Genomic DNA, 27102 nt, shown 5'->3' with positions numbered 1-27102 from the left:
ATCTAACCTTTACGCTGGTTAATGCATACATTAGACCTATATATGATCATAAAAATGTGTGAAATTGAAACACACTGACATAAAATCAAACAGCTCAACCATAAATGGTGTCACTTTTATGTGATTATCTTGCCAATATTGCCGTGTTGCTTGACTAAATCAAACTACGATTTTCCCCACATGCATTTGGTTTAATGGACTTCGGTAATGCTAGCAATTCCTTATAGATCTCCCACTAATGAAAGAATGGCCTGTAATGCCACAGTGCAAGAGGGACTGAGCCCTAGTGTCTAGCCTTATTTCCTAGAAAGGCTCACATTGCCAAATTTGCCAAGCCGGTTGACTTGCCCAATTGATTTTTTGGGCATTAGAGAAGGAGGTGAGAAACCTCAGCCCCAGGGGCCAAGTGCATCCCTCCAGGCTTCTCCAGTTGGTTTTTGGCACTCTCCCCAGGCCGCATAGATCTCCTTAGCTACACCCCCTCTACACAGGCTGTACCCCTCATTTGACAGATTAATTTATTTATTGAAAGTTCAAACATCTTTATTGAAAGTTCAAAAAGTACATAACTATATGTGCACCAGACATGTTGAGACGCAAAAAAAAAAAGAGAAAGAGACAAAGAGAAACAGAATCCATGCAGAAGGGGAAACAAAGGGGGGAGGGGGGAAACCCAAAACTATGTATAGTGGTACCTCGGGTTAGGAACTCAGTTTCTTCTGGAGGTCCGTTCTTAACCTGAAACTGTTCTTAACCTGAAGCACCACTTTAGCTAATGGGGCCTTCCACTGCCACTGCGCCGCCAGAGCATGATTTCTGTTCTTATCCTGAAGCAAAGTTCTTAACCCAAGGTACTATTTATGGGTTAGCGGAGTACTATTTATGGGTTAGCGGAGTACATACCTGAAGTGTATGTAACCTGAAGCGTCTGTAACCCGAGGTACCACTGTATTTTACAAGGTTGTTGTTGTACTTCATCAGATATTAACCTATTACATTATTTGTAAGAATGGAATCCAGATATCATTGAATTTGTCCATGGCAAGTCTGTGTTTATATGCAAGTTGCGAGTTTTTATAAGTCTTCGATCCAATCCTAAAGGGGAGCCGCATTTTTATTTTACCAGTTCATCAGTACCAGTCTTTTTGCGGTGGTCAGGGCACGGAGAGTCCACTCATATTGTCCTTTCGTAAGGTTCCATGTGCTGGGTATATAATTCAAGAGGATATTTTCCTCTGTAAATGTAAAGTTGATCTGTACAGTTCTGTTGATAGTTTCAGTTACCTTCTGCCAAAAAATCTTTTAATATAGGACAATGAAGAAACACATGTTTAAAGAAGCATTATCCCTATTGCATCTCCAACAGTTAGATACCTTAGATAGCCCTTTTAAAAACAAACGTAATAGGGTCCAGTATATTCTAAATATTATTTTTGTTGTTGTATGAGCCTCAATTTAAGATCCAGAGACACCCTTGTTATAGAAGTTAAAACAGTTTTCTACTGTATGGTTGAAATTGAGATCTCAAATTCTTTATTCCAATCCTTCCTTAATACCTGTCTATCAAATTTGCTTGCTAATACCAAAGATTTATATATGTTGATGGCTGTTTTTTGTTTGTTTTTGTGTAAGAATTAATCAACTGCTTCAATATCTCTGGGGTTTCTGAGACTGTAAAAGCTGCTGGTCTGTAGATGGTGGTTAGCAAGTCTTTTATCTGGGGATATAGCCGTTGAACGTTTTATGGTAATCTGTATTTGTCTCTTAAAATGGAATATGTATAAAATTCATCCTCTTCATTTATCAACTGGTCTAACGTTAATATACCCAAATTCACCCACCTCTTCTACACGACCATTTCTTTCCCGGTTTTTAAAGATGGGTTTCCCCACAAAGTCATTTTGTCATGGGAGAAAAGGTGAATTTTATATATATATTTTGGACGTGTGGTGCCGTATCGTTCGAACTGATGTTATTGTTTCAATAGCATATTTAATATTAATGTATTTAGACCCCAGTGCTTGGTGGTACAATTCTAAGTCTGGGATCCCAAATCCTCCTTTTATCAGTATTTGCATTTTTTGCATAGATATTCTTGGAACTAAAGAGCCCCAAAGGCATTTTCTAAACAAAGATTTAATTTTGAGAAAGTATTTGCTCGGTATTTGAATTGGAATTCCTCTTAAGATATAAACTAGTCTAGGTATTATGTTCATTTTAAGAGCATTGACTTTCCCCCCACAGGGTCAGGTTCAATGACTCCCATCTGTCAATGTCTATTGAAACCTCATGATATATTTTGTTGATGTTTAATGACATCAACAAATTTAGATAATTATTGTGGTATTAATATGCCTATATATTTAATGTCTTTGCAAATATGAAATTGGTATTGTTTAAACAGTTGAACCAAAAGGTTATTTCCTATTAACACCAACTCTGATTTGGACGAGTTTATAGTGTATCCAGAGATATCGCCAAAAATATCTATATTTGGCATTAATATTGGGACAGTACTGTACTGTGAGATTTCGTGATAAACAGAAGAATATCATCTGCAAACATTTCCAGTTTGTATTCAGGTGAGTTATGAATTACAACAAAGATTTCCTTATGCTGTCTAATAGTACATGCCAGGAGCTCCAAAAAGCAAAGGGAAGAGTGGGCAGCCTTGCCTAGTACCTCTGAATAATGCGAAAGGTGCAGACATTATGCCATTTGTCTTAATTCTAGATGTAATGTAAAGGTAAAGGGACACCTGACCATTAGGTCCAGTCGTGGCCGACTCTGGGGTTGCAGAGCTCATCTCGCCTTCCTGGCCGAGGGAGCCGGCGTACAGCTTCCGAGTCATGTGGCCAGCATGACTAAGCTGCTTCTGGTAAACCAGAGCAGCCCACGGAAAAACCGTTTACCTTCCCGCCGGAGCGGTCCTATTTATCTACTTGCACTTTGATGTGCTTTCGAACTGCTAGGTGGGCAGGAGCTGGGACTGAGCAACGGGAGCTCACCCTGTCACGGCCATTCGAACCGCCAACCTTCTGATAAGCAAGCCCTAGGCTCTGTGCTTTAACTCACAGCGCCACCCGTGTCCCTCCATAATATGTTTATCCATTTTATAAAGTCTAATTAAAAACCAATTTTTTGTAGTACTTTTTCCATATATAGTTTGTGGACCTTATCAAAAGCTTTTTCTGCATCTAGAGATAGTATAGCTAAATCTTCACCGTTCCTGTTTAAATTGATCAAATCCACTACCAGCCTGATGTTATCTGCAGCTTGTCTCATCTTTACAACCCTGTTTGGTCATTTTTAATAATAGTTGGTATTACTCCTTGTAATCTGTTTGCCAATATCGCTGTTAAGATTTTCGTATCAATGTTTATCAAAGAAATTGGGTGATAGTAGGCACATTGTGTCAGGTCCTTGCTGGGATTTGGAATAACAGTAATGTAAGCCTGGATGAATAATGTTGAGCTGATTCATTCTCTAAATATCTCATCATATAACTGATATAATCTAGGTGACAGGAGATCAATATATGTTTTATACCATTCCACTGGAGAGCCACCTAGCCCTGGTGCTTTGCCATTTGCCATATTTGAGATTGTTTCCCTAATCTTGACTTCTGATACTGGAGGTATCAATAGTTGTTTTTGTGTGTTTTCTAGCCCTGGGAGTTGTTTTTTTAAAAAATAATAATAATTTCCATGACCTCTTCTGATACCTCTTCTGGTTCTAATAGAATGGGTCTGAATAGAATGTTAGGAACTGGTTATTAATCGCAGTTGGAGATGTATGCACTTCATCTGATTCACCTCTAATTTGTGAGATTATTGATTTTTCTTTCTTTTGCGTTAGTCGATTTGCAAGAATCATACCTGTCCTTTCACCTGTTTCCCAATACTTTTGCCCTGTACACATAAGCATGAATTGTTTAACCCACAGCACCACCTGCGTCCCCTTTCTATCCAGCTTAGGATCAATTATTTCATTGAAATCACCTCCTATTATAAGTTTGCGCATTTAGACCTTTTACCTTTCCCCAAATATATTCACACAAGAGTCAGATATTTGGTTTGGTTTTTGGCAGAAATTTAGGACACAACTTTATTGATTACAACCAAGTGAGTGGTTGCATAGGTTCTGGTTTGACTATCTCCCTGCACCCTTGCAGGCAGCACTGTCCCAGAGCCATGTTCATAGGACAGCCAAGGATGAACACCAGGAACAGCTGCTGGAAGGAGCACCAATCAGCCGACCTGATATCCCCGGACTTGGGCATGGGCCAGACCCCTTTCGGGGAATGCCAAACCAGTGAGTCCCTGGATTCCTCTACTGGAATATCCTTCATTTGCATAGGTGTGGCCACATCACGTGCCACCCCATCACCTGAACCAGAGCCTATCCGCAACTTACAAGTTGTGACTATTTGCTATGCGGCAGGCGAAACCCAAATGGCACCAGCCAATTAGCCAAGTGGGGAAAATTCCTGCCGTGCCCCTGCCCCAAAAGCAGGCGACACACGACGGCATAGCAAGGTCAAGCGCAAGCCCTAAATATAGGGAGAGGTGGGCAGGTGTTCTGATGCGAAAGGCCCCAAAGAGGAAGCTCATAAGCCTCACATGGGCTTATATAGGTCCCACGTTGCTGCTCTTTCGTGACACCCCATTGGTCAGATTGCACCCCAGCAACACGGGACTGACCTATTGGGGTTGTGGCTGATTCCAGATTACCCCCCACAACACCGGGTCAAGTGGCCGGGTCGCACCGCAATACATGCCCTCTTTTATGGAGGACATGCTTTATCGTATGTACTTTGACTCAGACGGCTAATTACAAGTAGGTAGCTGTGTTGGTCTGCCATAGTCAAAACAAAATAAAATAAAAAATTCCTTCCAGTAGCACCCTAGAGACCAACTATGTTTGTTCTTGGTATGAGCTTTTGTGTGCATGCACACTTCTTCAGATGACTAAAACATTGATACAACACATCTGGTGAGTCTACATTTGCCCCATATATATTAATCAACATTATTACCATTTTGCGAAATTTCACACACAAAATTAAATAGCGTCCATTTTCATCACTAATAACTTATTGTGTATCTACCCTCAATCCTTTTCGTATCGAGATTGCAATGCCTCTGGCAGTGGAATTATAATTTGTAACATATACCATTCCTACCCAATCCTTCATTAACACTTTTTTGTCTTGTTCCAACAAATGTGTCTCTTGTAAATAAGTGAAATCAGTATTTAAAGATTTTAAGTATTGCAGAATTACTCGTTTTTTGGGATCTATCAGCCCTTTTACATTTAAACTAACTAACTTCATATTGCATTATTACTTTCCTTTTGGCATCTCTTATCTTAACAATAAATTCAATATTCATTGTTACAAGGTTTCTTGTATATGCATACAGATTATATATATGCTGCCATTCATTCACTTCAAATACCATACACATATCTCTATATAATTTGGCTTTATATACATAATAATTGCCATAACCAAGCAATTCCCTCATTATTGTTGTTTAAAGGAGAAGGGGGCGGGACTAAAAAATAAAAAAGTGAAAACAAAAAACAGAACAAAAATAACAAAAACTCCTACCACATTAGTGTTACATAACAAAAACAAAAAACGATTATCCAACTTACCGTAACAAGTTATGAGTGTTGTGAGAGGCCTGTGAAAATGAGTCCAATCTGCCTTCACAATTCTCCATTTGCAGCCAGAACTCATTAAAGTATTTTGTTTGAGTTTTCAACTAGTCTTGTATATGGTTTAGGGTTTGAAGCTGGGCCAGGATATTTTGTAAAATAGCTGTATTTGGTCTGCCTGTTTATGCTCAGTAGCCTCTGAGTCAGCTTTTCTTGCACCAGCCATGCTTTTTTCAACATTAGCTTCTGCCGCTTTAAGGAGCTCTTATGGTGGTAGACATGGTAATTTATCTTAACAAAAACAAAAACAAAAAAACCTTCCAGTAGCACCTTAGAGACCAACTAAGTTTGTTCTTGGTATGAGCTTTTGTGTGCATGCACACTTCTTCAGATACACTGAAATAGAAGTCCTGTAACCCTATATTTAAGGGATGGTATGTGGGGCTAGCCCTGCAATCTCTCATATGTGCTAGGAGGGTAATCTGAACTGCCCTACTAAATCAGGCCATGGGTCAGGCCCACTGAGTCCTAGCACTGATGCTGATTAGCTCTAGAAAATCTCAAGCGATCTACCAAGATATCGTATATATTTCTTTGGATACACTGAAACAGAAGAATTAGTCTTGCAAAGAGATAGTAGAAAGTTTATTTACCCTTTGATGCTAGTCTTTTGGCCCCACGGAGCTGCTTTCCAAGTATTTAAAGGCATTTTAGTCGGAGAGGTCAGAAGGACGTCCCTCACGGCTCCATTCCCAGACCAGAAGTCCTATTTGACAGATTTCTTGAATGTTTCTACCTGGCTGAAATGTGTCCCTAATCTCTGAAAATGCATCTTGCTTCCCTGAATGGAGGAAACAGAAGGTTGTGTAAGTATGTGTAGAAACTAACTAACTAACTAACTAACTGATACTTTGGCCATGGATTGTTTATTATTATTATTATTATTATTACCAAGAAGGCTGGGAGAAGAGGGATGTTTCACCTGGCACCTAAATATATGTAATGAAGGCACGAGGTGGGGAGAGCATCTCACAAGCAAGAACCAACCATAGAAAAGGCCCGTTCTTGTGTTGGTACCCTCCAGACCTCTTTTGGAGGGGGCACACATAGAAGGACCTCAGATGACGATCACAAGGTCCGGGTAGGTTCATATGGGAAGAGGTGGAATTTGAGGTATTGTGGTCCCTTTCCTCATTTTGGAGTAACTCTATCCCCTTGATCATTTTGGTTGCCCTTTTCGGAACCTTTTTTATTTTACTTTTAATCAGTTTGCCGGAAAATCCAACAACATTTTCCTTAATCAAGCTTGAATTTGGTGGGTAAGGTCAACTTTTCACAAGGCACAGCCACAGAACAAGAAAAGCTCTTGAATCCAGGGGAATTAATCAATACAATCAAAATATGGGTCAATTGAAAGTGATGATGAGCCTTTAGTTTCAACGTTGTTCTTGTAGATTCAACGGGGTGAGGGGACTAGAATTAGTTGGGTCTGTCATTGGCTGTAGCTCCAGCTAGCATTGCTATCCCCCGCCATCCCTGGTAGGAATTCACAAAGGACAGATTCCTCAGCCATCTTCAACTCAGCCTTACTAATGACCAGTTTGTCCTTTCCTTTTCTTTGTGGATATAAAGGCTTACAAGTGTTCCTGGAGAGGGGAGAGTGGCTGCCTTAAATTGGTATCGCCATGCATTCCCCCAGTTGGCTAGATGGGCATCCAGCCCTTCCCTTCCCATGCACCTTCACTCAAAACGACAAGGGCAGAATTGTCCTCTCTGGTACTGCCATTGTATGCATTTATATTCCTTGGGAGATAAACAAGGCTGGAAATGTAAGCCATGAATCCGCAGAGGAATTTCTATTTACTTGTGAAATGGAAACAAGCATTTCAGCATGTCTGCGCCTGAAAACTGTGAGTGGTGCTGCACAGATTTATGTTCAATTACCCTATTTGAGCATTTCCTACATAGCCATCCCAGGCTATTCTACTAAACTAGATTTAATATGCAACAAACATGATTGACACGTAAACAAGACCTCCATCCTTTTTTATTTTTTTTATCATTGTTCTCACAGAATCACATTCTGGCTCTTCGAAGCCTGTGATTATAATCAGAGATCCTTGGGCATTGTGATTTGAGTCTAGAAATACATCTGCATTGAAAGCTGCATTATTGAGAGGCCACAGAGAAAGTCAAAGAAGTTGTTATAACCATCACAGCAAAACATTTGAAAGCTAAACATTAAATGCTAAAATATACCATCTATTACAGTTCTTGGATAATGAAATAATCCCTTGCTCATGGCCTTATATGAATTAGGCCTTAGATCCTGAGCTGGCCCAGCCATGAGGCAAGGTGAAGGGACCACCTCAGGTAACAGAATCCACAGGGGCAACATATCCCAATGTAGATCTTTATCAACATCCCTCGTTCTTAATGTTCACTCACCCCTTCTTCCCTGGTGGGGAGGGGGTGGGACTATTCTGTCACTTTCCTCAAGTGCCAAAATATCTTGGGCCAGCCCTGCTTAGATCAATGTTTTCATGAAGATGTGATTTGAAGGAAATACATTCATTTAAGTCAGAAGTGTAGAACCTTCTTCATCCAGAGGGCTGGTCAACCTTACGGGGGCACATGCCAGTGAAAGCCAGGGGCAATAGGGGGCACAGCAATGGAAGTAAATGTAGCAGGCTAGTTTCTGAACACACTTGCACTGCCCCTCTCTATCCTTCATCCAGGCAAGCAAGAGACATGATCAGAAATCCAAGACACATTCCAGCCAAGCAAAGAAACTCAATGAACACTCAAGGAGAAGTCCATTTGCTCCCTTTGGGGCTGGTGGCTTTGCAGGCGGGCCCCAGGCCTCCTCAGTGAACTGGCCTATTGCAGGCTGGATTGTCCTCCTGCCGCCCAATTGGCCAATGGTGGCAGAAATTGGTGGGCGTTCCTCTGGATGCAGGACCAACTGGCCAATAGTGGCGCTTGTTTCCATGCCCAGGGCAAGGATAAATACCCAGCCTGCTGGGCCTTTTGGTCCTTCCTTGCTGTGCCACTTCTCCCACCCACTCTCCCTCAGTTTAGGGTTTTTTGTGGATGGTACAACCTTACTATGGACAATGTTGGTTGCCTATTTTCAGGGACCGGGCAGGATTTTCAGCAGTGCTGCCATTTGGGTTTTCGCCTACCTCACAGCAATCGTCACAACTTTGTAAGGTGGATAGGCATTGGGTAAGCCCAGTCTTGGTTGGAGGGTGGGGTTGTAGCCTCTACCTGCCCCTCCATGGATAAGGGTATCCTGTTAAAAGGACCCGGGAGGAGTGGCTCCTGTCTGATATCCAGATGGGGGCTAGGGCCATACCACTCCTCCAATGGGGACCGCTTGGGGGATGCCCCGATTTGATGTAGGTCATAGGGCTCCCCCCTCCCGTTGGCTTCACCCTTAGAAACACTCCCAGTGAACAGGTGGGAGTGGCATACAAAGTTGCTTACCACAATGCCTATGGCCAAACCTTCACATCTGTAACCAATAATGTTGTGACCTTATCTGATCCCAAACCAACATGGTGTGCATTGTCTAGGTATTTGCACCTTAGGGAACTGGGTGGTCATGGGGCCTCAATATGTAAGGACAAGTTGTTGAGGAGAGTCATAGGGATTAACATTTCCCACCTGCCCTCATTTAAGTGATTAAGTGACTTTGTCTTGTTGTTGTTTTTTCTAAGAATGAGTAGCATAAAATATATTCTTAATTCAATAACCTTTATTAGGCATAACAGACCAGACAATTTCAAACAGATATTGTGTATAAAATATATAAGATATAGACTCAACAAAGTAGGGCTTGTATTAATTAAACCTTTAACACTAAAATTCAATACTAATCCATAAAAAATAACTTCAAAGTTCTCATAACAAACCTTAGTTGAAACATCAATTGGTATAAATGATATAATAATACAACAATGCAGCATTACTATTTAATTAAGATCCCCTAATCCTCTATGTGATGGCTTAATCTTTCTGCATGGAGTGAGCTTAAAAATTCGGCCACTATTGAAGTGATTTTATCATTACTATCCGATAATAGGGTTTGTATAGTTGGAAACATAGAGGTAGGCCTGTCCATTTGTAAAGCATCTAATAATTGACTTATAGCGTTAGTGCCAAAATTACAAGAGAAGAAGATATGATCCAATGTATCAAGTTCCTTCTTACTGCATTTTACAGAAACGTTCAGATTTTGGGAGAGCTAAGTACCTTCCTCTTACCATCATGGAGGGAAACATGTTAAATCTAGCTAACATAAACAATCTACAGGATTCTTGGTTCTTAAGATTTGTAATATATCCCTTTTGGAAATCTCTGCACAAAGGGAGATTTTAAAAAGGGAGGGGAGAGCAAGTGCTGTACTTAGCGACATCAAGAATGGAGAGAACACTATTTTCTAAAAGCTTCTTCCTAATAATTGCCCAAATATATTTAGGGTCAGAATTTTTCGAGGCCAATTAAGTTAAACCCTATGGAACTCAATTTTCTTCTACAAAATATATTCTATAGTGGAATAGAAGTTTCATACACACACACACACACACACAGAGAGAGAGAGAGAGAGAGAGAGAGAGAGAGAGAGAGATTATCACGAATGTTGCAAAATAAACTCATATTTAGTAGGAATGTGCAACTATGAGATAGTTTGGTCATATAAATCACAAACAGCCCCCAAGCAGAAGCAAAGTCAAGGGAGTCTGCAGCACCCCGGCAGCATACATTTTATGAGTCCGTTTTTCAGAAATAGCAATGAACATGACTTTCTAAAACCATAAATCCACAGTGTAACAAGATGCACCCTTCCATCCTTGAGAAATTGCTAAATGAGCAGCCACCAGCAGATATTGTTGAGAAGTAAGATCAGGTTTCCAGTTCCTGTCCGCCTGAATGGTGGAGGCTCTCTCAACATCAGACTAAGGAAAAGGGAACAAAGGGGGTTAAATCATTCTTTGGAATGCATCCTGGGGTACAGGAGGAAGAGGCTCACCTGTAGATTTCCTCAATGGCTTGCTCCCACATGGAATGTGGAGGCAGGCAGAGGCGCTGGGTGCTAAGCACTTCAGAAGTAGAGGTTCTCCTAATAATTGGATCTTTGTTGACATAAAGTAAGGTGTGCACTGGAGGAGATGTGATCAACAGAATTGTGGACTATCTTGGTACATTGATCTGAGGTTTGAAATGGAGAAAATATTTTATTCTGTGTCGGAGGTGGTTGGCAGAGAGAGAAGTCCTTGGCTATTGTTTATATTATGGAAGTTTCTACATTTATGACAACCCTATCCAAATGGAAATTTTTAAAGATATGCAAGTGACGATGGTGTAATATTGAGATTAAAAGAAGAGTTGAAGCTGTGTGTGGTTTAAAGGGAATGAAGGGGGGATATCTATTGTTTGAATGGATCAAGCTGGGAAATTAGAGCTGATTCCCCCCCCCCCCAACAATGGAAAAAGAAAAGAGACTAAAGGGAGTTGAGACATAACCTAAGAGGAAAGATATTGGCCAAAAGTAAAATGCAACCGTAAAGGTGAAAGGATTCTGGTGGCTGTGGCTGAAAAGTGTCGCAGGTGCTCTAAGGATGCTGATGAATCAGAAGGAAAGTGCTGCCAGATCATCAGTGGCTACCTTTGAAACATCTCTCCCTTCCCAGACTGAGGAGGAAATGGCAAATCTTCAAGATTTCAACTGATCAGAGGGAAGGAGTGGGCTGTTGTTTATCTGGAACTGCCTAAGCATTATGGAATGGAGCTAAGGTGAGGAATTAGGAGCCAGTGCTATCTTAAGCATATCCAGCGCCGTGGTGCAAAGCTCCCTCTGGCGCCCCCCCCCATTTCCCAGAGTGTTTTAAGGAGGACGGCGCTGCCCGCGGGGCTGGAGGAGGCAGGCAGTTGCTGGAGGGCAGCTCCTCTGGCGGGGAAGGGACGGAGGCTGGATGCGGTGCCTCCTGGCTCAGCTGGCCACTTCGTGCTGCACTGGCCATGGCAGATGGAGGCTCCGGGCACGGCGCTGCTTCGGCGCAGCATGGGAGAGGCAGGCAAGGGTGGCAAGCTGATGCTGGGAGGTGCCGTGTCCAGCCTCTGCCTCTTCCCTGATGCCCTCCAGAACTCGGCGCCCCGGCGCCCCACACCACTAGCCTCTATGGCTAAGACACCCCTGGTAGGAGCTAACCTTGAGATCATAGCTCCACCCTGAATTATGCTGGGAAAGTAACAACAGCAGCAGGAAAAGCTCAAGGATATGGCAGCATACAAGGTCAATGAAATCAACAGCTGGACAGTCATACCTCAGAAGTCGAATGGAATCTGTTCCGGAAGTCCATTCGACTTTGAAAACATCCAGAAACCAAGGCATGGCTTCCCGTTGGCTGCAGAAAGCTCCTGCAGCCAATTGGAACCCATGGAACCTGCACCAGACATTCAGAATCCAAAGAATGTTCGCAAACCGGAACACTCACTTCCGGGTTTGTGGTGTTCGGTAGCCAAAACGTTTGAGTCGTAAGGCGTCTGACTTCCACGGTATAACTGTACTAGATTGTCACATGCAGACTGGGGGGGGGGGAAGAGTCAGACTTTCTAACTTGAAGTTCTATGAAAGGAGAAATAACATAATAACATGAATAGAAATAATTAATAATGCAGCTGTTGTCTAAGTGATTAATTTGTTAAACGGAATGTAAGTAGAAGTTAATAAGAATATGAAATATAGTAATATTAGATCATATTGGGTGCATCAAGCACAGCATGCAGGAAATCACTTTAATGAAATTGTATTAATGTAGAATCAATTGGTGTTTGTATAGGATTAAAATTGGAAAATTAACAAAAATAATTGGGGAGAGAGAGAGAGAAGTAAGATCAACATTGGCACCAATGAAAATGGGTAAGAGATGTAGCTTAGCATCCAAGGTAACCTGTTTGCTAACAATAATACCAATCTCCATGACAACCTGATTCCAGAATTTATCTACGTAGTTACATCTCCACCACATATGCCAATATGTTCCTCATGCCTTACAACCCTACAAGCATAAAGATGGACCAAATATTAAGCTTTCTGTGATTATTATTATTATGTTATCTTTTAATTTTATTCCTTCTTCTATAACTGTTGTTGTTGTTAGCTTCATGTTTTGTTTTGTTTTTCTTTTTTTATTTGCAATAAATGTGAAGGTTTTTATTTTAAAAATACATAACAAGGTAATTATCCTGGTAAAATTATCCCCCTTTTTTAAGAAGGGGAATTTATGCTGATTTGGCCCTTTAACTTTTGCATCATGCTGACTTAGCTGAGAGAGAGCATAGCTGTCAACTTTTCCCTTTTCTTGCGAGGAATCCTATTTGGAATAAGGGAATTTCCCTTTTTTAAAAAAGGGAAAAGTTGACAGCTATGGAGAGAGTGTGTGTGTGTTTCAGTCTTGCTTTAACAGGCTTCCTATTGCTGTGAACAGAAGATTGATTGACTGCAAAATCAAGTACCTTTCTCCAGACAATGTTTTCTAATACCTCGCCTTCGCGCTTCCAGAGCCTGCAGCCAATGGCTGTCACTGTCTACTGCGCAGAAAGCAGCTGCAGACAAGACTGACTTCCCAGCAGCTGCTGCATGTTGATCGTGTTCCTCTCCTCTGTTAACACAATTGCCATCACCTTTACAGACATCAGATTTGGAGAACACGTTGCATCTCACAAAGCCCCGAGACCCCTCTAGGCCTCTCCGTTCAACAGAGCTTATTATGGAAATCATCTAAACACTGAGCTGGAGAGATAAGTGTAGCTGTTTACAAGACCTCCAGTATCCGAGATAGACAGTGAAAGCTAATAAAGGCTCATTTACAGCTGTGCTCCATCATGCAGCCCTCACTCTCAGCTGCTGCGACACATCTAAAGCAAGAGCAGCTGGAGATTTGCATGGAAGACCCATCTGTTGCTCAACCTCCTCTCCAGGTGCAGGGTATGTTGATGTAGAGCAGGAGTGGGGAACTTCCAGCCCTCCCAATGTTACTGGACTCCAACTCTCATAAGTCACAGCTGGCATGACTAATGATCAGTGATGGGGAGCTGGAGTCCAGTGGTATCTGTAGTAGTAGTAGTAGTAGTAGTAATTTATTTATACCTGTGGTATCTGTAGTAGTAGTAATAATAATTTATTATTTATACCCCGCCCACCTGTAGGCCCACAAGGTCCCTACTCCTGAGCTCAGGTGATAGTGCAGTAGTAGAAGATCTGTTTTGTATGCAGAAGGTCCCCGTTTCAACCCATGGCATCTCCAGTTAGGGCTGGAAAAACCTGTTGTGTATTGATTCAAGGGTTATCATATCTGTATTACTATTGTCTGTATTCACATTAGGGGAAAGTAACTGCCTCCCTGTTCCAGAAGGAACAGCTACTATTGGTTCATTCAAGTTGCTGCATTTGGATCCTCCGTCTTATTGGTTCCCACCAAAAGGCAGCTTTGTGATTGCTTGAGATTGTTCCCTCCAAAATGTATCCTTTCTAGCCAGTCGTCTGTCCCTATAAATGTAGCTTTCCTTCTCCTCAGTCTCCAGTCTTGTTTGCCTGAATAAAGAGTGTTACATGAAGAAGCTGTCTCCTGCCTGCTATGTCAGAGAGCTGAAATCCCTTGCTGAAATCATTATCCCCACGCTACAACAAAACCCAAGCCTGAAAACCTGGTGGGCTGCTGCCAGCCAATGTGGGCAACACTGGGCTCAATGGACCAATGGTCTGACACAGTACAAGGCTGTCATGCTCCTGTGACTGGTCTCAGGGATCGCTCCAAGAGCATGGTCTATATATTTATTTTTAAATCGTGCTTCATCCAAATGGATCCTTGGGCATTATACAATTACATTAACTGTAATTAAATACATTTAAAACAAATTGTAATCTCTTAGGAAACAATAAAAAACAAAAGCAACAGCTAAACCCCCAGAAGGTTGCCTATGCCTGGTGTAGGACTATGAGATAGGAGACCTGAATTGAAATCCCCACTCAGCCATGAAGCTCACTGGATGGCCTTGGGACAATCACTGTCTCTTAGTCTAACCTACCTCACACGGTTGTTGCAAGGATAAAATGGGGAAAATAACTGTGTGCGCTACCTTGAGCTCCTTGGGGAAAAGTTGGGATCCATGTGGACACATAAATAAAATTAATGAATGGGAAGGAAGAGCAGAAGGGGAGGTGGGCTGAAGTGGCGAGGCATAAGATTTGGAATTCTGTTGGCTATTCCCCTATTCTCAGGAAGACCACCATGAGGTAGTAGGAATCCCATGCCACTATCCCCAGGTGATGCCTAAGTGAGTGGTGACAGCAGAGAAAAATGACTGGGATAGGTCCCCCAGGACTACTCAGGCTTTTCAAGAAATGAGGCTGGTCAAAAAAAAAAGTGAATGTCTGAAGAGCTCTGGGTCCTTTTTCTGAAGGCACAGCAGCAAAAATTATTATTATTATTATTATTATTATTATTATTATTATTATTATTATTATTATTATTATTACAAAGTTAAAAACTTCATTTAAGGTTTCAAAAATGCTTGTGCTGTTGTAATAGGTTCATTGTGTGACCAGGCGCGACAGCCCCAGCCCCCAGGGAACATGGGGAAAGGAAATAGACTCTGACAACATCATGGAATTAAAATTAGGCCACAACTTTATTAAACTTGTGCATGTAGGAAGACCTTGGCTTAGGCCTTGGGCATGTATCCCTCCCAGCCCTCCAACCGGGGGGAACTGGGGCACACCATGGCAAATGGGATATGGGGGTGCTCTGTGAGACATGAGTGTAGCAGGCAGCCAAGCCCATATCCTCGCACGCAGGGTAGTTCACTGACGACCTTTCAGTGTATGGCCAGTGACACCCATTTATGTACCGGTAACCCCATTAAGAAGGGACCCAGGAATCGCCACCGCAGGGGTGTGAGTCACCACTCCCACCCCCACCCCCATTATAGGGAAGAAAAGACTATAGGATTCCACCCAAGGCCATAACCGCCAAAGTTGTGACAAATTGCTACGGGGAAGACAAAACCTGCCAATGCAGGAAAATTTCTCCCCGGTCCTTCAACAGCAACCAGTCAAAGACCGTAGCAGCGCAGGCTAAACAGGAAGAAAAAGTTAACCTCTAAACAAGGAAACATTAACAAAGGGAGGGTAGGGAGGGTAAATCTCCAGAGCCGTCTGCCTGGCTAATACCGGCTCCTTCCCCTATTTATAATGAGTCTGGCCCCACTTCCCAGGAAATGAAACTTAAAGCTGAAGCTGGGCATAAACCTCTGAATAATACACTGAGAAGCAGGCCAGCCCCCTTCTACTAGCAAGTTCCCTGGGAACTGTAGCACCGCACGTGATCCCACAAAAGGCACCCACAATGTAGTGTGTGTGCTCATTTTATTATGTTTCAGTTATGGATGTTTACATGTTAACAATTGAATGGGATTGTTTTAGTGTATATTTTAATTATGGGTGTTTGTTTTAATGCTTGTGCAATTGGTTTTTATAGTTGCACAATTCTTTAGAAGCCCATTTTGGCATGAAGCGATGTATAAATTAATAAATAATATCAAAATATTTATCTTAAAATTTCCTTTATTGCTTCATTTTAACAAAAACCAAAACACAGAACCCTGCTCCAGGGCTCTTCAAAACTCCCCAGGCAGTGTTCTGGACAATATGCTGTAAAGTCTGTCTTAGCTGGCAAAAAAGCACCAGGAAGGTTTAAAATACTGAAAGCAACATTGCACATCATGTAAAGGTAAAGGGACCCCTGACCATTAGGTCCAGTCGTGTCCGACTCTGCGGTTGTGGCGCTCATCTCACATTACTGGCCGAGGGAGCCGGCATACAGCTTCCAGGTCATGTGGCCAGCATGACAAAGCTGCTTCTGGCGAACCAGAGCAGCGCACGGAAACGCTGTTTACCCTCCCGCCGGAGCGGTACCTATTTATCTACTTGCACTTTGATGTGCTTTTGAACTGCTAGGTGGGCAGGAGCTGGGACAGAGTAATGGGAGCTCACCCCGTCATGGGGATTGGAACCGCCGACGTTCTGATCAGCAAGCCCTAGGCTCTGTGGTTTAACCCACAGCGCCACCTCTTATTTACCCAACTCTTAATTACTTTGAGGTAAGAAAAGACAAGCGGCAAATCCAGCTGCTTGCCCCCCCCCATGAAACTAATACAGATTATGGAGTTTTAGTTGGCCTAATAAAGATATTACCCTAAAATGGATTACAGAAGAAGGTTCCCCATCAAAAGCCCCTGGATCTGTTTTTTCTGCAATGTGGCTGGCCGAATCCAAAAAGTGAAAAAGTTATAGCAGTTTTTAGAATCCCCATTATACTGATTGGGGAGACACAGAGCTCTGTCTTAAACAGAGCGGCCCAGAATCTGAATTACAGATCAAAGCAAAGAGAGAACACATGCACTGCACTTCAGAAATAGATTGATTTTTTTTATGCACAGATATAAAGCAAACCCCATGGGGCCTGTGCACACCCCCACTTAAGGAGTATTTCAGGAAAATGTTTCAGATTTTCCAAAAGGTCTCTTCGTGCCCCCCTCCCCCCAATATTCCCTAGTGAATATTCTGCCCAGCTATTGCACAATGCATTTGGAAGATGATTTGGCTCAACTTTATTCAAGTTCCTCCTTTCCCCAGAAATAACCTTTTCTCATTATAATGCCACCAGACTTCCTTGTTACATCATTTTTCTCCCCATTGTCTCAAAGTCCAATATCCTGCCCTTTTCAAGGTATTTCCAAGAGAACTGTTCAGTGAAATGTGCGGGAGGGTGTGTGTGCGAGAGAGAGCTGGTTTAAGTTTGTCTCCCTTTCTCAGTTCGGAAAGACCCAGCAAAGCCTTCTGTTGTTGCTGCTTACACCAGCACTTTGGAATCAGAGATCGCCAACACACCCAAAAAGAAGACTCAGGACACAAAATTGCGGAGGGGAATTTTTTTATTAAGAGGATCTGCAGACCAAATTATAATTATCTAAATCAAGGTATAGTCCAGGCAGGAAATGTCCCTAAGACAGGAAGAACCAGGTCACTGCCTATTCCTGGGCATAGAATCATAGTATCATAGAATTATAGAGCTGGAAGGGACCCCCGAGGGTCATCTAGTCCAAACCCCTGCAATGCATGAATCTAAACTAAAGCATCCATAACAGATGGCCATCCAACCTCTGTTTAAAAACCTCCAAGAAAGGAGGTTTGTGATTTATTTATTGTATTAAATTTCTATAACGCCCTTCTATAACCTGACTTTTTGTCATTGGACTATATTACCTGCAGCTGGCTCAACTGCTCGACACTCATCTACTGCCCCTATAAATTAGTCACATGGGGTCTGATCCCCATTGGACCTTGGGACTTCTTTCCTCCCTCTCTCCTACATCCTAGCTGTCAAACCAAGTATACCCAACATATGGCAAACTGCCATATACTGAGTCAGACCATTGGTTCATCTAGCCCAGTATTGTCTACCTTTTGCATGTAGAACAATTGCTGGACCACTGGGCTATGGCCCTTCTCCTGGGCTCAAACGATATCCAAGGATAAGGTTGTATGCACTATGGGCAGTGCTGAAAGCATCCACAGCATGGGGAACCCATATTATGCAAATCCAATGACACCTTGCCTGCCTATCACCCTATAGGTGGAACTGTTCTCCTGTGTTAGAAGCCACTATGCATTACAGATTGTAGTATTTACACGCTCCTAATAACTCAGCAGCCAGTAAATTCCCTTTATTCACCACTGTTACCTACTGAACACAGCGTTTTTAAAAGTTATCTAAGCAGGTTTATGAGAGGAATAATTGATGCTCCCATTATCATTTTCGGCGTTGATGGGAAGTGTGTCTATAATTCTGTGTAATTATACGGACTTAGCAGTGATGAAGGATGATGCCACCACTGAGCCCAGGCTTCCATAAATCCACAGAAGCAGTTCAAAGGGAAAGAGAAGAAAATATCAGTCTCAGCCAGCTAGGTTTTCAAATGAAAGGGTTGAGACGTGGGAACTGATATTCAGCGGTAGGTCTCTCAACAGTAAAACTATGAGAACATCAGAAGAGCTTTGCTGGATCAGTCCGGAGGCGTATGTATTCTGGGAACAGTAGTCTGTTCCCACATGCCTCTGGGAAGCCCACAAGAAGTCCCGAGTGCCCTCAGATTTGCTCATGAGATTGGATTAAAAACAAAGAAAACACAGATAAAAGGTAAACCTGGGCTCCATGCACCTGAGTGAATGCATTGAACGAGACTGAAGATCTTGCAGAATGTGCACACAAAATGTGGGCAAAATACAGCAAGGTGGGACAGAACAAGAGAACCAATAGGGTAGAAGAAGATGGAATTATCTCACTGCAATTGCAAGACCAAAATGGGATGCAATTAGCTCCTCGGCCCATTCCTGTGCTTAATTAGATTAATTTCACATAATTTATATGTATACCACTTGATTGTAAAAGAAACCTCAAAGCAGTTGACTTCTTAGCTGGATTTGGACATGTTATGCTGGTCTTGTGAGTGGCTCCAGCAAGTGCTGAGGATAATTTCGAACAATGGGGCATTTACAAACCTAAGCAGAACCCTGACATGTTGAAGCGTTTGTGACACATTGAAGCATACAAAGATTTCCCACAAGAGCATTTCTCATTCTGCGCCATGATCGCTGTTGATGTCGTCTGCTCCAGGTCACCTAGAGAGCAATGCTCTAACAGAATTCCCAATGTATTTCTCAGAATACTTGTTAGGCTTTGATCAGATCCAGAATCAAGGCTCCCCTGACCATCTGTACAATAGAAACTTCTTCGTCCTGAAATCTTCTGAGCATGTTTGCATGCAGTCGACATTTAAGGGCTGATCTTCCTGCCAATCTTTAAAGGTGTAAAACAACATGGTCACCTCTCCCCCCACCCCACCCCCCGGTAAAATGCTATTCTGAATACATCCCAGGAACTACAAGATTTGAAAAGAGGAATACTCTGGATCTGCTACCAGAAGCCTGGAAGTCAGTGACTACTGAAGGGCTGTGCTCCCTGCTTCTCAAGAAGAGCATGTTTGGAAAGGGAAGATTAGCCTGGCCCAATCCATCATGCAGAGAAGAACCTACTGCAGAGAACTAGACCTGTCTGTTACAACTGAGTTCTTCTGCCAATCCTCCATGTACTCTCCCCACTCTAGTGTTTGCTCACCCATCCCCCATCATCCCAACCTAGTATTATGGTAAGCTTCAGAACACGACATTTGCTTTCATCTGCAGCTTTTTTTTAATGTCAAGATCACAGAAGTGCCACAAGATCCCATTTTGCTTCTAACAAGCCCTAAATACCCGTGAGGCATTGTTCTTTGCCGATGAATTTGGGACTCTTCCAAAAGCAATGCACACCCATTGTGGTTACCATATGCTTACTTTAAAAAATAACCATCATATCATTCACCAAATGGAACTTCATTATACACAAACATTACACACACACTTATGTATGCAGTAAAGCTCATTTTGATTTATCTTGTGTGTGTCTGTGCTCGGCAAGTACAGTAAACAGTTCCCAAGAAAATCTGTATCAACAAGTGTTGTTCCTGAATTCTACCAGTAATAAATACTACAAACAAGCACCAAAAGAAGTTGAGGTGCCAAATCATGAATCTCCAACCTAAGGGCAGCAACCTAAGGGCAACCTACCCAGGCCTACGGATGGATGAATCTGTCGATTTCAGTTCTCCTTATTTGGGGATCCTAAGTTCAGTTCACCCTATTTCCACAACACTTTGCAAGGTTTCTGTGGTTTTGTTAGTTAGTTGGTTTGTATCGGTTTCTTAAGGAAAGACAGCATGAAAATCCATGCACATTTTCATGCACCAAATACATTAGCATGCAATTTTATCTCCTACACACAGGGTGGGTTGCAAGCTGTTTCCCCATATGAAATATACTGTTGTACATTATTTTCTCTAAAATATGATATTTGTGGGCACTTTCCTATAGAATATTAGTTGGGGAGGGACTGCAACACAAAATTCAGAGAAGTGCAATTGTTGAAGGATTTAGAGGCATTTTGGCTTGCAAATTAGTTCAGGGAGTGCAAATCAGGTAGCTTCACATTAAAACGTGAACTTAGCAAACTTCTTCCCAATCCCTACCAGGGCTTAGCCTGAAACAATCCCCTGACTGCTAGGGAATAAGGAGAAATGCAATTCAGTCATATGTAAATGAGAATTTATCAACTCTGCCAGGAGACTCAAAACATAGACATCCTTTGAAATCGGCAATTGTCTGAATTTTTCTGTGTACAGGTAGTTCTCCAAACAATATTTCCAAAAATGCATATACTAACTAGGCAAAAGTGTGCATATAAATAAATATATGAGAGAACATACAATATGCAGTATATTAGGAGAACTTGCTTGCAGAAATGGTACATTAGTCAAAACAGCATAAAAGATTGTGTTTATTAGGAGAAATTCACACTGAAATGTTTAAGTATTTTCATGTGGATCTTAAAAAAGGAAACAAAAGAGAAAAGAAAATCAAATTGTTGCAGAAATGTAGAGAAGAAGAAGAAGAAGAAGAAGAAGAAGAAGAAGAGGAGGAGGAGTTTGGATTTGATATCCTGCTTTCCACTACCTGAAGGAGTCTCAAAGCGGCTCACATTCTCCTTTCCCTTCCTCCCCCACAACAAACACTCTGTGAGGTGAGTGGGGCTGAGAGACTTCAGAGAAGTGTGACTAGCCCAAGGTCACCCAGCAGCTGCATGTGGAGGAGTGGAGACACGAACCCGGTTCCCCAGATTACGAGTCTACCACTCTTAACCACTACACCACACTGAGAAGCTGAGAGAACCAGAATTAATAGATGATTCCATCCCCCACTGACTGCAGACTGTTCATTGGAAAGATTAGTTGGATCCAAACTGGGCCAGGTTCAAAGTTCTTTTGTTGTAATAAAAGGCCTTAGGCAGGGCCATCCCATCCATGAGGCGAAGTGAGGTGGCTGCCACTGGTAGCAGGATCCACAAGGACAGCAAATCCAGACTCCAAGTAATGAACTGCCTGCTGCTGCCACCATGGTTGCAGCGACAGCTGCAGTGTGCCAGATCTGTTGCCTCCTTAGCAGTTTTCCATCAATTCTGCCTCTACAGTGACCTCTTGGTGAATAGAGGTGCTGCAGGTCTCATTTCAACCTTGTTCTGAAGTGGATCTTCATTCCCTCCCTTGTTTCTGTTGTAGATCTTCACTCACCCCTTGTTCCTTGGCTGGGAATGCTGGCACTTTGTGGTTCACCTCAGGTGCTAAAATGTCCTAGGACAGCCCTGGCCTTGGGCCCTGGGTAACTTGATGATCTCCCAAATCTTTATGACCCAGTTTGACCACTGAAATCCTCTACTCATTGTCCTGCACATTACTGAGGCCTGGCTGTCCTCAACCAGAAATTAAATTGCTGGTCCCATGCTGTGGAACAGAGTTTAGGCAAGCATCCTCATTTTTGTCATTTAAATCAATTAGGTAATCACTTCGGTTATTATAGGTTGTACCCAACTACATTATACTCAGAGTAGACCCATTCAAATTAATGTACCCAAATGAGTCATGCTTATTAATTTCAGTGAATAGGACTAGCAATGCACACAACTGTATTTGTATGGTTTCTACTGGCATTTTATGACTTATTGTTGTATACTGCCCTGATTTTTTAAGGCACAATAGTATAGTAATATTCTTATAAATAAGTTAAGTAAATAAACAAACCACAGTAGATACATCCTCAATGCAGCACCCAATTCAGTCACCTTTCTCATGGTAAAGAACTACCTAGCATACTCCAGCATCCTTTCATCTCTCTTTGGAGAGTCCTCTATCACACCCCCAACTCAGGTTTCTAGCCTACTTGTTAATAAATAATGTTAATCATCAATAAGGTAGAGAGAGGGGGAGTCTCAGCCATTACCCACCGACGATGCAATTTTATACCTCACCAATCCTGGAAAAAAAACCATAATTGCCCTTTCCTCCAGTTATGCTGGAAACAGTGGAGGTTTCTCCAAGGTTAATGTGACTAAATCGGTTGTTAATTCTAAAGGATCTTATTCAGTTGCTGTGGATGTAGAGCATTTGTTCCCCATTTCAAAGACTTGAACTTGAATATCCATCTTTTTCCCACTGAAAGCTGTTCATTTCTGTGGAATTTCTGGACTCTAAACAAATAGCGGTTGACCTTGACAAGCTTCATGGGTAAGTGGCACAGAACACATTAGCACCATTAAAATGTCGCACCCCATGCAATTATATATTTTCTCATTTGTTCCACACCCACACCCACCCCTTGAAAAGCCTGTTTAAAATGAAATTGTGGTTATTTGTGGATTATTTTGTTTGAATGGGCTAGAATAAATATGACTTCTGGGGAGGAAAAAAAAGAAAGAACATTAGGCTCTCACCCAATAAACTTATGAGTATTTATTGGTTCCTTAAGACCAGGGGTCAGCAACCTAAGGCCCATGGGCCACAAGCGGCCCTGGGGTCATTTAACCGGCCCCCAAGCCGCCCCCGAACCAAGCCGCCCATTCGGCGAGTCCCTGCATGCTGTGCTAAACCAGCACAGTGCAGCGTGGGGAGTAGCTTCTGCGGCGCCAGAAATCACGTCTGCGAATATGCAGACACCAGGAATCTCATCTGCGCAGATGCAGAGGCTGGAAATCATGGGCAGGCGCAGTCACACACACTCGCTCGCAATCCGGCCTACAGAGGGATCTCCACTGGAGTGAACTGGCCCAGGCGAGGTAAACCTTGCCAACCCCTGCTTAAGACTTTATATCAGTATTCCCCCATTGCTGCTTCCAGTTAGAGAAATTTATTTTGAGTCAGCTGAATGGAATACATTGTGTCGTGTAGTAAATGATTTGTGATCTGATATCCACTTACCAGGGCATAAGTCCCAATGATCTCAGTGGTGTGTACTTCTTAGTAGAAATGTATAGGTTTGCACTGTTGTTGTTGTTGTTGTTGTTGTATCTGGTTGCCCGTACTTCACCCCAAGGCTCCAGGGCTAAAAACACACAATTAATATTTAAATGAAATATTCAAAACAATGTAAAACAACTTAACATTATCAAAATAATGTGTCCTCAAAATGTTCATCTCAGGTGTCAAAAGCATTAGCATTTGCCAAAAGTTGTGTAACGAAGGTGGCAGGTGCGACTGTGGGAAGGGAGTTCCACAACTTAACGTAGCATCTCAGATGGGGTGAATCTGTAGTCCTTAAGATGTTATTCTATTCCAGCACACATCAGACTGGGCCAGCCATTTCCAATGCTCAGAACAACTAGATGACACCATATCAGCTATTTTTGCTGTAGAGCAAGGAAATCTTATGCATAGATGTGGAGAATCAAACTTAGATTGGAAAGAATTAGAAACTGCAATTGACAGATTTGCTCATTGCTAGTAAAGGGTCACTTTATTAATCCACCAATGATCTGCAGCAAGGCAGAGAGAAAAGAATATTTGGATAATGGGGGTTCCATCGAGCTGCAGAGGTCTTTGGAGACATCTCCTTTTGCCTCCCTCTGGGTGAAGCCATACTGGCTCAAGGTGCAGCCCCTCCTAGAGCTGGTTAGTGTGTACCATGCTTGCCCACCTTCTCTGCTCATCAGTGTTGAAGTAGAATGTGTGTTGTGCATTAAACTCAAAGGGCTATTGAGACTCTTATATAGGGGGGAAAGATAAGAACACAATGTTTATTGAATATAGTTCAGAAGATCAATGAGCTCTCTTGCAAACAGGGCAATGTGGGGGGGAGACTAAAAACACATTCTGCAGGGGCATAGTTATCATGGATAGGTGGTTTGGCTATTAGATTATCAGAGTATTAGATCAAGAACAAGGAGAGGGTCTTTCCCCTCAGATGCATCCTGCAGTTCCAGGTGGATGCAGAGTTTTTGTTTCTCAGCTTGCCCCAAGGATTCTGACTTCTGTCCAGGCTCTTGTCTATCCAGCTCTCAGGGAATCACTTGTTCAAGCATCCTTGAGCAGGTGGATACTTCATATTATATCATCAGCACGTGGAAACCTTCTACCCCAATATCAAAACGGGCACGTGGCCTTTGAACCATGTGGGCTGGGTGAGTGTACCATTGCTTTGATCCATTGCAGATGTGACCCAGAAGCTGACTGGATGGAAATGGGTTTGCAGCAGCAGCAGCAGCAGCTGCACCATGGGTTAACATATAAATTGGGCCTCAGAGGGACACAATTCTTAGCCTTGTGACACTCTGGAGTTCTCCACTCATCAGTAGCTACATTGCCTGCAAATAGATTCTTTAATTTTCAATCTTCCCCCTTCCTGGGGGATCTACTCACCTCATTTAAGGAACATTTTACTGAAAACTCAGCCAGCGGGGATCAAAACATCTTCCTTTTTAATTGCATTAGAATGCTGTAGTGAAAGAAGAGTAAATATTTGTTTAGAGGTCTTTAGTAATACAGGCAAAGCCTGCAGAGAAAACATTAAGGGCATTTACCTTTCCATTGGGCATGGCACACACAGAACTGTCAATGAACACCACACCACCACTTCCTCACCACTCTGTCACCTGCTTGCTCCCCATTCCAGCAAATGCATCATTGCAACACCAGGGACACACATAGGTGAACCGAGAGGTAACAGGATATGTGCAATGCCTCCCATGATATGTAACATGGACTGCCTCTCTGCTAGGTTGCTGAGGTCAGGAGCCTTTGTCAGTCATGCTGTTTATGATGTATTTAGAGAAGCTGGTTGGGCATCAAACCAGTCCAAGAGGGTGCTAACTTCTAATTGCTTCAGGCATAACCATCTGGGAAGGGGGGGGGTGTTTCCACTTCCAGCATTCACCTCAAGCAGCCTTCAACTGAGACCCAGTGTGGTGTAGTGGTTAAGAGCGGTAGACTTGTTATCTGGGGAACCGGGTTCGCATCTCTGCTCCTCCACATGCAGCTGCTGGGTGACCTTGGGCTAGTCACACTTCTTTGAAGTCTCTCAGCCCCACTCACCTCACAGAGTGTTTGTTGTGGGGGAGGAAGGGAAAGGAGAATGTTAGCCGCTTTGAGACTCCTTCGGGTAGTGAAAAGCGGGATATCAAATCCAAACTCTTCTTCTTCTTCTTCTTCTTCTTCTTCTTCTTCTTCTTCTTCTTCTTCTTCTTCTTCTTCTTCTTCAACCTCTAGGATAGGGGTGGGGAACTAAGGACCCAGAAGTCAAATGCAGGACTCACCTGATGCCATGCCCAATTTCCCAGGCCATCAGCCCTGCTTTGCACCTGCCCCGACTGTTCTGCCTGGCTGGACTCTGACAATGCCTCTTGTTTGTACACATTACTTGGCTGGAGAACTGCAACACAAAATCTGGAGAAGTGCAAATTTCAAAGGATGGCTGTGTTTTGGTGCGGGTTAGGTAGGTTTGCCTATAAATGTGAATGGGGTGAACTCTCTCTCCCCCCCCTTCCCCTCCCTCCCCTACAAGGGAAAAAGCCTGTACCTCACAGGCTTAACTAACTCGCTTGTCCTCCCTGCCTGTTTTCCAAAGGGTGTTATTTCACTGCTATTCCTCAGATAATGTAAGCGAATCATTCAACTGAGCATAAAATAGAAATTTGGCGTCTTATCTGCCTGGGAACCAGCGTCACTATTTTCTTCCTGCAAAATACATTTTTCACTATCTTATCTTCTAATAAACAAACCCAGCTCTGCAGGCTAGAGGAGAGCTCTGAAGATATTTAAGAGACATGTTTCCTTCATGCCTACTTCGCTGCCCCCCTATAGCCAACCCCCGTATCTCCTTAAAATCCTCTGTTTTAAAAGGCACCTGCTCCCCACCCTTTAAAGGATCCAATTTGTATTCATGTTCCTTTTGTAGAGGTGTATCTATTTTTCATAAGCCTTGCATTTTGAGGCAGTGTTAACTGGCTCTACTTCATCCTCTGTGTTTCCCTTTTGGGGAAGCCTGTTTTTGAACCCTGCCCCTGGTGCCCGTCTCATTCCATACTATATCCCTTTTCCCCACTGCTTTGTTTCGTGGGTAAAAGGTAAGTGATAAAGCAAAGAGGCCCACCCCATCAGCCCTGCCAATATGCCATGTGTGGTGCCTCTCCTCATGGAAGCAGGTTGTGTCATAGAAAGGTCAGCTATGAATTTTTTAACTTTTCTCTCTCACTTAGGCTGGCATCAAAAGCACCATCCACAGCTTTAAATCAGAGGCATAGAAAATGAGAATATGCAACACGGAGGAAGTCCATGGGGGGGGGAGGAGGTTTTCAACTTGTAGGGGAAATGTATCACCTCTTGGGTCAAAGAAGACAAAGGTAGAGATGAAGATGGCAACACAGCTAATGAGCTAAGTGCAAGGTATTCTGG

Source organism: Lacerta agilis, chromosome Z, assembly GCF_009819535.1.
Source record: "Lacerta agilis isolate rLacAgi1 chromosome Z, rLacAgi1.pri, whole genome shotgun sequence".
NCBI classification, from domain to species: Eukaryota; Metazoa; Chordata; class Lepidosauria; order Squamata; family Lacertidae; genus Lacerta; species Lacerta agilis.
Note: the sequence above shows the minus strand (reverse complement) of the source record.